Raw genomic sequence first — 10,951 nt, forward strand, 5'->3', positions numbered from 1 at the left:
ATAAACAACGCTTAAAATGCAGTTCGTTGAAAAGAACAAGGAATCTTGTTGCGTGGTTGTTACTTATGCCAGTATCAACTTTTTATATTTGTAAGTTGTTGCACTATTCTCTAGATCACCTTGAAGGACTGGAGTTGGAAAGAGGGAAAATAAGGAGTAAATGACGCAATTATGTAAAGTGCGCAATGATTCAAGAGACAAGTAAAGCCCATCAGTCCACTATATATTGTTTGCAGTTGTACTTAACAAAACGACAACTTACGTAAACAACGCAAAGGATCCATTAGCCTACATATTGTCGGATTCTTTTGCATGTTTGTCTTAACAATTAAAAGACAATGCACTTAGTTAGTTCATAGAAAATTGTTTTATGATTTGATATTTCAATCTCTTTCTCCCTTCTTCTTCTTTCTTTCTTTCTTTCTGTAAATTGTAGTCAATAGTTATGTGTTTTTGCTTTTCGATAATTTCGAACCTCCTTAGGAGTACAGGTGCCGATCCTGAGGTTATTGAAGGGGATCGTGACCCTGAAGTTTGCCCGGAGCTCCAAGATCTGGATACCTTTGGTTAGACATCGTAGGCCTATCTGGCGACAAAATACAAATATTTGAACGCTCCGCCACTTCTGAAGTTATACAGAAGTCGACCCCGCAGCCTAGAAAAGAAATGAAATATACATTGTCTTTAGATCGTGTTTATTGTACTTTTTTTTTTGTATATACAATGGTACATTGTACTAATATATGTAATTAATAAGTTTTCTTCTTGGGGAGAAAATTCGTTTCTCCCTCTCTTATAACAAATGTTTATTACCTAGGTATGATGTTTATTTTGAGTATACATAGCTGCATTTATAAATGCATTATCAATCGTCTCATTATTTCCTTTCTTATGCCTCAAATAAACGTTTATCAGGTTTGTTCCATGTACGTTTGTTCATTCACAACAAATATCGGGATAGTATCGGTATCTCAAACAGTCTGAGTAGAAATAAAGAAAGACATTAAAAACATTTTTTTAAATACTGTATTCATACACATTTTTACACATTTTACATTTTGAGTGTAAAGTGTTGTTAATAGTTTTAACCAACACTCTGGTTAATTTTATGCTCTTTCCCCTTCCATGTCCTATCCTATTACAAAATTTCTTTTAGTTCGTGGGTTTTGTCAGGATAATCCCGATTCCTTAAACTTTTTTATTTCACCAGTTCTTCCATCATCGTTCATTTGCCTTAATCATTCGTCTCCCTTAGCCTAATGGGCATAATCATGGAACGTTAAACTGAAAGATTTCATTTCATTTCCAAAATTTCTCCTACTATCATCCAATCTAAAGATTTTGAGTTTTAACCCTTCCGTGGGCCACTTTTTTCCTAGAAGTAATAGGGTGATACCTCTTCCACGTTATATACAGCGCACGCTCAAAACAAATATAAATACACAGTATATATATATATATATATATATATATATATATATATATATATATATATATATATATATATAGAGAGAGAGAGAGAGAGAGAGAGAGAGAGAGAGAGAGAGAGAGAGACAGAGAGAGACAGAGAGAGAGAGAGAGATAATTTTTCGAGTACGATTCCCATTCTTCTAGTAAGAAAGACTCGTGACTGTAATGGCAATAACTATTCCTAATTCTTTGGTAGGAAGTATACTTTCCATTGCCCACAAAAAAAATAAAAAAATAAAGTGAAGTTGGTATCATTACTTACATGAGCGCTCATTAGTTTAAAAATGTGTTGCAACATATTCTTTGAGTTATTAAAATGAATGGAAAACATAAAATACGTTAGATCTCAACTCAAATTGTGTGCTGTTTAAAACATTTTCGATATACCACGTTGTTTGAGGTCGTGTCGCCACGTTTGGCCTAATCCTCGTTTCGCCTAACCAATTATCTGACACTTTTATGACAGATAAAAGATAAGATTTGTGTCCGCCATTTTAGGCGAAATAAGGATCCTCGTTTGGCCTAATCCTCGTTACGCCTAAAATGGCGGACAATAAGAAAAAACCGTGCAACTTCAACACAGGGAAATTATATAAGAGAAAATTCCCTAGTATATAAAGAATTAAGAAATGCAAAATATATAGATTAATATTATATTAACTATTTTCGAGGAGTTAGGATTACCAAAACTTGTTTATGTATTTACTAGGACCATGGATATATACGAATATATATAAGTAAGCGAATAGCAAAACCCGTTAAATTCACATTTTAAAATTTGTGACAAATCGAGAAAAACTGTTTAAACACGTCATAATTGTAAAATAACATTAGAAACTAGAGAACATTAAACAATTAAGAATAATGTGAGTGTTGGTCTGTGGAAAGCTGTATAATCACATTAGTCTGTAAATTGCGTTATTGAAGAAAATAGTTTGGATTTAACAGGTTTTGCGTATGTAATTGGAAATAACAGCTTTTGCATCTGGACTAGCGACCATTTTTGTTGAGGCTCAAGATACAAAACCTATCAAAAAGAAAGGGAGCCAGAGTCAGAAATCAGTATTATGCCTACTAAAATATTGTTGAAGGGGGGGAATGTATTATCAACTATACATTGCACAAGATTGGCACAAATGAATATGGATACATAAATGCTACATTAATTTTGTTCTAAATTGAAAACAATAGACTCAAATGTGCAAAAAATTGAGTTATGTAACCTCCTCTCCATCATCATCTACTAAATGAAAATCCATATCGTCGTCGTCCTCTGGTGCATCACCATTTTCTCGGTTTTCTATTCCTCAAAAACCTCTTTGTAAAACGTGAGCTTTGAGCTGCTTTCAATCGTCAAACCCTTCGTAACTACAAGCGGAGTTAATTATACCTATCTGTATACATTTCTAAACTGAATGACTATATTTTGAAAGAGTTTGTAACTTTTTATGGACTAACATAGGGTGAATATTAATTTGCCAATTATCCCAATATATGAATTTGAAATATAGCAAAACAAAATGTGCAAATGTTGAATTTGAGCAAAACAGCGGCAGAAAGAGAATCAGAAATGGTAAATAAGTGGCAATTTTTTAAAAACATGTTGTACCAGAAGCATGTTAAAATTTTGAATGATAATTGACACGAGACATTTTAAGAAAGAGGTTCTGCTGAAGCTGAAGAGACTGTTTAGAGAAGAACCTAATCCAACATTGTTCTGTTCAAAGTAAAGAGTTACCCTGAAATACAAAACAAACGACTTTTAAGCATAGGATAGTCCACTCACCTTGTCTTTTAGGCTACATTTCGTTCCGGGGTGCGCGGTGATTCAGTAGTAGAGCGTTCACCTCCGGTGCTTGGAGTTCCTGGTTCGATCCCAGCTCGCGCCGTGTGGACTTTGTGGTGGACAAACACCGTGCTCGTGGGTTTTCTCGGGGTTCTTCCGTTTCCTCCCACTTTCTTCATTCCACCATTTCATTCATTTCTCATCATCACCGTCTCCTTTAGCCTAACCGGCATAACGTGAGACTTAAAACTAAATATTTCATTTTCATTTCTATTTTCAATTTTCAGTCAAAAAAAAAATGAAAGCACACACTTCAAATCCTGCCAAATAAAATTTCGAATGATTTACGAAGAGTTGCAATAAATATTCAGATTACTAAACTCATATAGTTTAATCTGAACTCATAAACTCATATACTAAACTAAATTCAGATAATCCTATACAGCAGCGTTTCCCAACCGGTGTGCCGCGGCACACTGGTGTGCCGTGAATGGGGCGCTGGTGTGCCGCGAGGAATCGAAGCAAAATTATTAATTTTATAGCAATCAAATTGCCAAACGTAGGGAAAATGTATATTTGTATTTCACATGACTATCAATCTACAATTTTAAGTTTCACACAGGCTTACCGTTCTGTACATTTCTAATGTTGAAAAATGTATTTGTTATCATTGTTATGACCATTATTGCTTCTTTATTGTTGCAGATTATTTCGTAACTTGAAAATTTAAAATATAATTCAATCCTTTCGACAAATTACCTACATTTGTGTTTTAAAAGTATAATAGATTTGTTTGTTCGTTCGTTATTTAGTGATCGTCCTTCTTAGTAAAAGGTTGGATATAGTTTTTAAAAATAAAGCGTATTTTTAAGAACCTGTGTCCAATATTTCACTGCAATTGTTTTCTATTTTTAAAATAGAATGAAAAATAATCATAATGATTTACCACGGGGAAAAACCTCTCTGAGAAGGAGATCAATAATCACAGAAAAAATACCACTGTGTTTTATATTTACAAATAATAATATCTATAAGTGTGCCGCGAGAATCCAAGTAATATCTATAAGTGTGCCGCGAGATTCCAAGTAACACCCGCAGTGTGCCGCAAGTTGAAAAAGGTTGGGAAACGCTGCTATACAGTATGAAACCTCAAATTGTTTGAAATATGGAATTAACCGGGTTTGATTCTGCTTTTCTCATGAGGTTATTTGCAGATTTGGGATTTAACAGTTTATGAATTTAACTGGTTTTGCATTTGTTGTCATGATGGATTTAACAAGTTTTGGTAATTGGCACATATTTCAATCTCAATTTTCAACTAGTTAAAATGGCTTTTTCTACTGAATACTGTTTGGAAATAATAGCTTTCCAACTAAGGTTTCCAGAGCAACCACTATCTCATTTTTTTTTTTTTTTTTAAGTGAATTTAACGGGTTTTGCCATTGGCCTACTCATATATCGCATATATATCGACACGTTCTCTAACGATCCAAACGATTTATGGTATGGATTCCAAATCTTAAGAATATATTTCATCTCAGCTTGAGTCTTCTATTGAAGTAAGAACTAGTACAACTTTCGGTTTCAATATTGATTCCTAAATATTTAAAATCGTAAGAGATAATGAGAAATCGTTTTTGATGAGAATTCAGCTTCCGATAAACAGGTTGCATGTCTCACACTATCACTCTATTCCTGCCGTAAGTTATAGATATATTTCCGGTTTCAATATTGAATCTGTATAATTTGGAAATCTACAGTAATTTAACAATGTAAAAGAAACTCACATGTAAGAGAACAAGGTATAAATGTTTTCATAACTTTGCTCACTGCACCGAACACCAGTAAACCTTAGCCAAGACGGACACCCAACTGAATAAGGGGTTCAGCCAGATAGTTAGTAGACAACGCTCGCTTCATCGTATGGACTTCAGAAGCCGATAACCCACGAGGTTACTACTTGTCATTATATGTCACTACCGTTAATGTTTTACACTGGCAACAGAATGCTGTGACTGGACCATAGAAACGAGTAACATGGTGCAATGCAGGGTTGGCAAAAACCATGTTTAAAAAAACAAAACAATAAACCTGTTTTTTTTTTTTTTTTGTCTTTTTGTTGTTGTTTAAACCCGGTATTTTTTGGGTTTGAACCAGGTTTTTTGTTTAAATAATTTGCTGTATGTATTTATATCACATATATAGAGAAATAAGTTTGTTTCATCTTGGGTTATTGTGCAACAATCGGGTTATGCTGGAAGAGGTCACATAAGCTTAAAGCGGAATCAAACCGCTTCTCGGCTTACATCCGAGAGAAATTGTCCTTCATTTGAACTCGAAACCGGGACTAATTGACCACAAATGCGATATGTCTGCCGACTCACTCATGAACGACTCCTGGTAAAAATACGTTGTGCTGATCTTTAGGTCCTTGTTAATGTAACTGTCAAGAGTCATTTCAGAAGGACAAAAAGATAACCAGTTGCACAAGTGAAACCATTATACAGAATTACATATGGACAATTTCAAAATGCTGCAGAGTACAGAAGAACTGATTTAGTCCAAGTTAGTTCATTACGACTTATAAGAAATAGACTTAATTTGCATATCTGAAAGAAAAGTGAATAAAGATACGAATTATTTGAGTCCACTTTGGCTCTGACCCATTTATAAATAAATAAATACCAAAGATACTTCTGATTTCAATAAATGGCTCTCGTGGGATTTGTATGAACCCTCCTTCCCCCAAAACTACAGCATTTCGATGTATTTTACCAATAGTAAATATTATTAGAACGAAACAATATTTAGATTTTTTCTTTGATTGAAATTGCATAACAATAATAACAAGCTATTTAAAAATCACAAAAGAAACATTCATAAACTTATAAAAAAATACAAAAGTTGCTTTTGTAGTATAATCTTTTTGAATAATGAATGGGAAATTTAGGTCTGAATATAATACGAATAATATACGGGAGTGAAACGTAATAACCCATAAGTGTGTGTTCATCAAGATTTTACGAACGCTTACACTTTTACGAACATTTTTCGTGTTTTGCTTTAAACCAGTTATATTTATTCATTTATTTATTTATTTATTTATTTTTAACAGCTGGTTTAAACCAGCAAACCCTGGTGCGATGAGTCTCGTTTTCAATCTCATCACGCCGATAGTGATCTATAATTTGGTACCAGCCCAACAAAATCATGTCAGGTTGGAATTGTACAAAATAACGGAGACCATGTTGATTTATAGAGTGTTTTTCTGTAAGTAATGTTTTGGACCTTTGGTACCTACTATTCACCCGTATTGTATCGAAGTACGAAGATCACCAGAGTCAACTATATCTTTATTTCTGTCATACGAGTGGAAATGGAGTGTACCAGCAGGACAACCACCCTCGTAACAGATCCCGGTTGGCCACCATCTGTTTGGAGGAGCATTCAACTTCTTCCTGCTGAAACAACCAGCGAGAAGCCCGGATTTCAGTCTCATTGTACTGTACGATACATCTCAGAGACTTATGCTATGGATATTCCCGGTAGTGTGTGAAACGAGTGGAAATTCAACTCAAAAGTTGTAATTTCAAAAGTAATAATAAGAAATGAAATATATCTTTCTTCTTTCTTTGTCAGTAACACATTGAGATGTTTGAATTGTGGAATTATCCAAAGAGCAATTTGTCAGCAGAACGATTTGTCACAAATCACTCATTTCGATCACAGTTGTCCATTGTTAAGTTATGAGCAAATTTACGGATCTTTTGTCAGATGTAGCTCGAAATAGCTACAAATTTCATATGAATTGTAATTACAATAGAATCACAATAGGATCCCTTGTAATGCATTAACAGTTACAAAAATGCGCTGAAACTGGAATGAAATCTGGTACAATTGTCGAAACACTTTTCCGAAAGCAAATAGTCCTATTACAAATTAGTTATGGGAAAACTAATTTGTATTTCTCAGTTCTTCACATAGTAGGAATTTTTTTTTTTTCGAAAAATTTCCCTCCAGTTTTATCTCCGCGATTTTTTCTATAGTCCACCATTTTAGGCAAAACGAGGATTAGGCCAAACGAGTATCCTTATTTCGCCTAAAATGTCGAGAATAAAGCTTATCTTTTATCTGTCATAAAAGTGTCAGATAATTGATTAGACGAAACGAGGATTAGGCCAAACGATGCAAGATCGTTTGAGGTAACATTTGCCACCTTTATCTCGTGTATATGCCCATGACTCTTGCTTCCCAAAATAAATTGTTCCTTCATTTTATATGTAATATAACAGGGACTTTGAGTAAAGATAATTTAGTTTGTTTTTATTATTATTATTATTATTTTTTGCCAGTATTCGAGACGAGACTGAGACTAAGCTTAGTCTCGTGTCGAAATCACCTCGAAATACAAATGCCTATCTCTATTCTCTGTCTCATCTCGAGTAAGTCTCAGCCTCGTCTCGATGCCTAATCCTAAGAAGGAAATGTCAAAAGGACTAGATAATTAAAAAAAAATGAATAGGCACATCAACATGATGTGTAAATACTGTTTAGCTTTTTCATATGTTTCAGTACGTTTTTTATATATAATATTTTAAAGAAAACTTGAAATTAAAAGATAAAACTTACCCTCCTTGTGTCGAAAGTTAATTTTTATATAAAGAGTTAGGCAGATGGAAGCGTGTTCGCATTTTGCCATTTCAGAATATATGAAATGCAATCTTTCAGTTTAACGTTCTACGATTATGCCTTTTAGACTAAGAGAGACTATGATTACGGTAAGTGAATGATAATGCAAGAGTTGGTGGAATGAGAATATGGGAGGAAACGGGAGTACCCGAGCAAATCCACGGACACGATATTGTCCATTACGAATTTACTTGGTCGGTGATCGAACTAAGGGTCCCACGCACCAGAAGTAGGCGCTCTACCACTGAGCCACCGGCCTACAGGATGTCTATATCTGTCTGTCAGTCTACATATTTCAGTGCAAAATGATTTACAGAGAGCTAGAAAAGTTTTAATGTGTGTATATACTGTATAAACACACACAACTACTCAAGAATAAATCTCATCCTCGGCCTAAACCCTTTACTGAAACAGAGAGTGATGGAAATGCACCATTTTCTTTTTAAATTTTGACTCCCTATAGAGCGAAACGTGAGAAACGTTTTTTCATATGGGTTCAGAATACTAAAAATAGTGCAAAATCCCTCATTTTTACAAATAACATCACGTGCTTCAGCACAAGGACCACCAAGCAGCCAACGGATGCCATCTCCTAAGAAATACAAGGAGGATACGAAGAGTCACGAAGAAGACCCCTTCAACTCCTCCATACGCTCCGTCTCCGTAACTGGATATACTAGAGGACGCATAGGGACAGAAGACATCAGTTTCCAACTGATCAATTTCTACCCTTCCGTCCAAGCTGCTCTGGGCGGGAGAAACTCCCTAAGTTACCTCTGCGCCACTACAGATAAAAGGTTCCTTACCAATCACCGCGCTCCACTGGGCAGGAAAATACTAGCCCACCTCTGCACTACTATGGGCAAGAGATTCTTATCAATCTCCGCGCTGTCTGGGCAGGAGATCCGACTTAAAGAGAAGTATTTAAGAATTATTATACTTATTTATAATTCAGCATAGAAATTTGTATAGAAACTATTACAATAAAAAAGATGAGGGATAAACCAATGTACCGCTTCTCTATCATATATTATAATAAGATCTGTGTCCGTCCTTATCCTTTCATTAAGGAATTTAGTTTGGGAACCAAAACCCCTTTATAGGCATACGTATACTTACCCTCAAGGGTCTCAACTTGATTCAGCGAACTCTCAGAAATAGATTCCTTCAGGAGCGTAAACCTTTGCAACATAATACTGTATAAGTGTTCCAGAACTTAAAAGATAAATTATACTGTGTATCTTATAACACTATCAACGAACCTCCACATTGAACTTTAAAAGAAAATGTCGTTATGGATACGCCTATTGTACGAACAATTGAACAGATTGTAGTGTAGACAAAGTGTCAAAGAAAAAAGAAGACAAGCAAAATTGCAAAGTCACATTGTAAAATTAGTTGAGCAATGAAAACAGTCTTCCTCTGGTGGGTGTGGAAGTAGCTGAAGACCTGGCACCATTAAGGACGAGAAATCTTTCTCATCTTATATTTGCATACAATAACGTTGAAAAATTGGCACTCCTAACGACCAATCCCAAAGAGCATTGCTGAGTTATTACTTCATGTAATGTTTTTAATCATGAATGTGTCTATTTTTCCAATCTTCAAATTGTTCTTCATTTATCGCTATTTACTCTCCGGGACTAAATATTACTAAATTGCTTCTTAGTACTGATTATACTACTTTATCACTTCTTTCTTTCTTTATCATCTCTACTTTAGACAATAGCAAACAGAACAGCAATAATAACTCGATCCCCAGAACCATCTTATAGCAATGTTTGATCAATTGCAAATAGTTGAACGTTGCAAATTGAAGTATTCAAAGATGGGGGCATATTTAAAATGCGTCATATAAATTTAGGGGATGGCAAGTAATCAGACATTTAAAGCAGCTAGCAGTTAGATATTTGTATAAAAAATATGTAAATTATATATGATTCTAACTTTTAACCCCTCCCCTGTCTTCGTCGGAATAATCCGTCAGGAGTACTTGTTGCGTATTCTGTGTTTGACCTAATATTACGTTCATTTGCAGATTTTAGGTCATCAGTGTACAAAGTTTGGTTGAAAATGTTCCCGGTGTTCCAGAGTTATTCTGAAACATTTCTGTACAAAACTGTGAAGGTTTTTTTAAAAACAAGTTACACAGGTACGGACAAGTCCTATTCCGAAAATTTCACAGACAAGGGGTTAATAACTTAGAGGAAGAGAGAGAGAGTTGGTGGTCACAACTATTAAGAAAAGAGATACAGTGGATGCCTGATACACAAACTCCTGTCTTCGCTAACAATTCGGCTCATGAATAAGTTTTATGAACAATTTTTGCTTAGGCTCACGAAGGATATTACGACGCACGAACACACATCCTCGCCTGTTGCAGCAATCCTACGCGCTCAGTAGTACTACTTCCGTGCACTTCTTATAAACATTATTTTTCAAGGCGCTAAGTTCAAAAAATTTACTTTTCTTTTATTCACTTTTTGTGTTATGTTAGTGATAACAGTAATAAGAAGCCTAGAATATTACTGTGAAAATTAAGAAGAAAATCATAGCAAAACATGAGAATAGGGTTTCTGTAGTGAGAGCTGATTAATTATAATTATATTAATGTCAATGGGAAAAATAATTTCTGTTCGCGAACAGTGTAATGGGGATTAAGTTTGTGACCCGAGAGTCCACCGTATAATCGTAGGAAAGTTTAGTGGGTTGTGTCATGGACCTTCTGGCAAAAAGACATCAATGAATGAAGAAATGTGTAAACAGAGAAAGAATAAACACCGGGTAGAACACATGATGTTTCCGTAAACTTGTTCGTGAAATATTTTAAACATAGTAGATTTTTATTGAGATGGTTTATTCTTCTTACAAAAAGTGAGTTTCGTTAAACAAACAAAAAAAAAATGAAATGAAATCTTTGAGTTTTACGTCCCACGGTTATGCCGATTAGGCTAAAGGAGACGGTGATGATGAGAGATGAGTGAAATGGTGGAATGAAGAAAGTGG

General features: G+C 34.8%; 1 long non-coding RNA gene across 1 annotated transcript; it reads right to left on the reverse strand.

The window, feature by feature from the left end:
• Positions 1-292: 292 nt before the first annotated feature.
• Positions 293-9,207, reverse strand: LOC145691822 (uncharacterized). Its single transcript, XR_014132559.1, has 2 exons — positions 9,065-9,207; positions 293-655 (listed from the first exon to the last, which is right to left on the reverse strand). It is a non-coding gene; the product is annotated as an uncharacterized LOC145691822 (long non-coding RNA).
• Between the last annotated feature and the right edge of the window lie 1,744 nt (positions 9,208-10,951).

Source organism: Thermobia domestica, chromosome 8 (assembly GCF_964235325.1).
Source record: "Thermobia domestica chromosome 8, izTheDome1.hap1.1, whole genome shotgun sequence".
Classification (NCBI taxonomy): Eukaryota; Metazoa; Arthropoda; class Insecta; order Zygentoma; family Lepismatidae; genus Thermobia; species Thermobia domestica.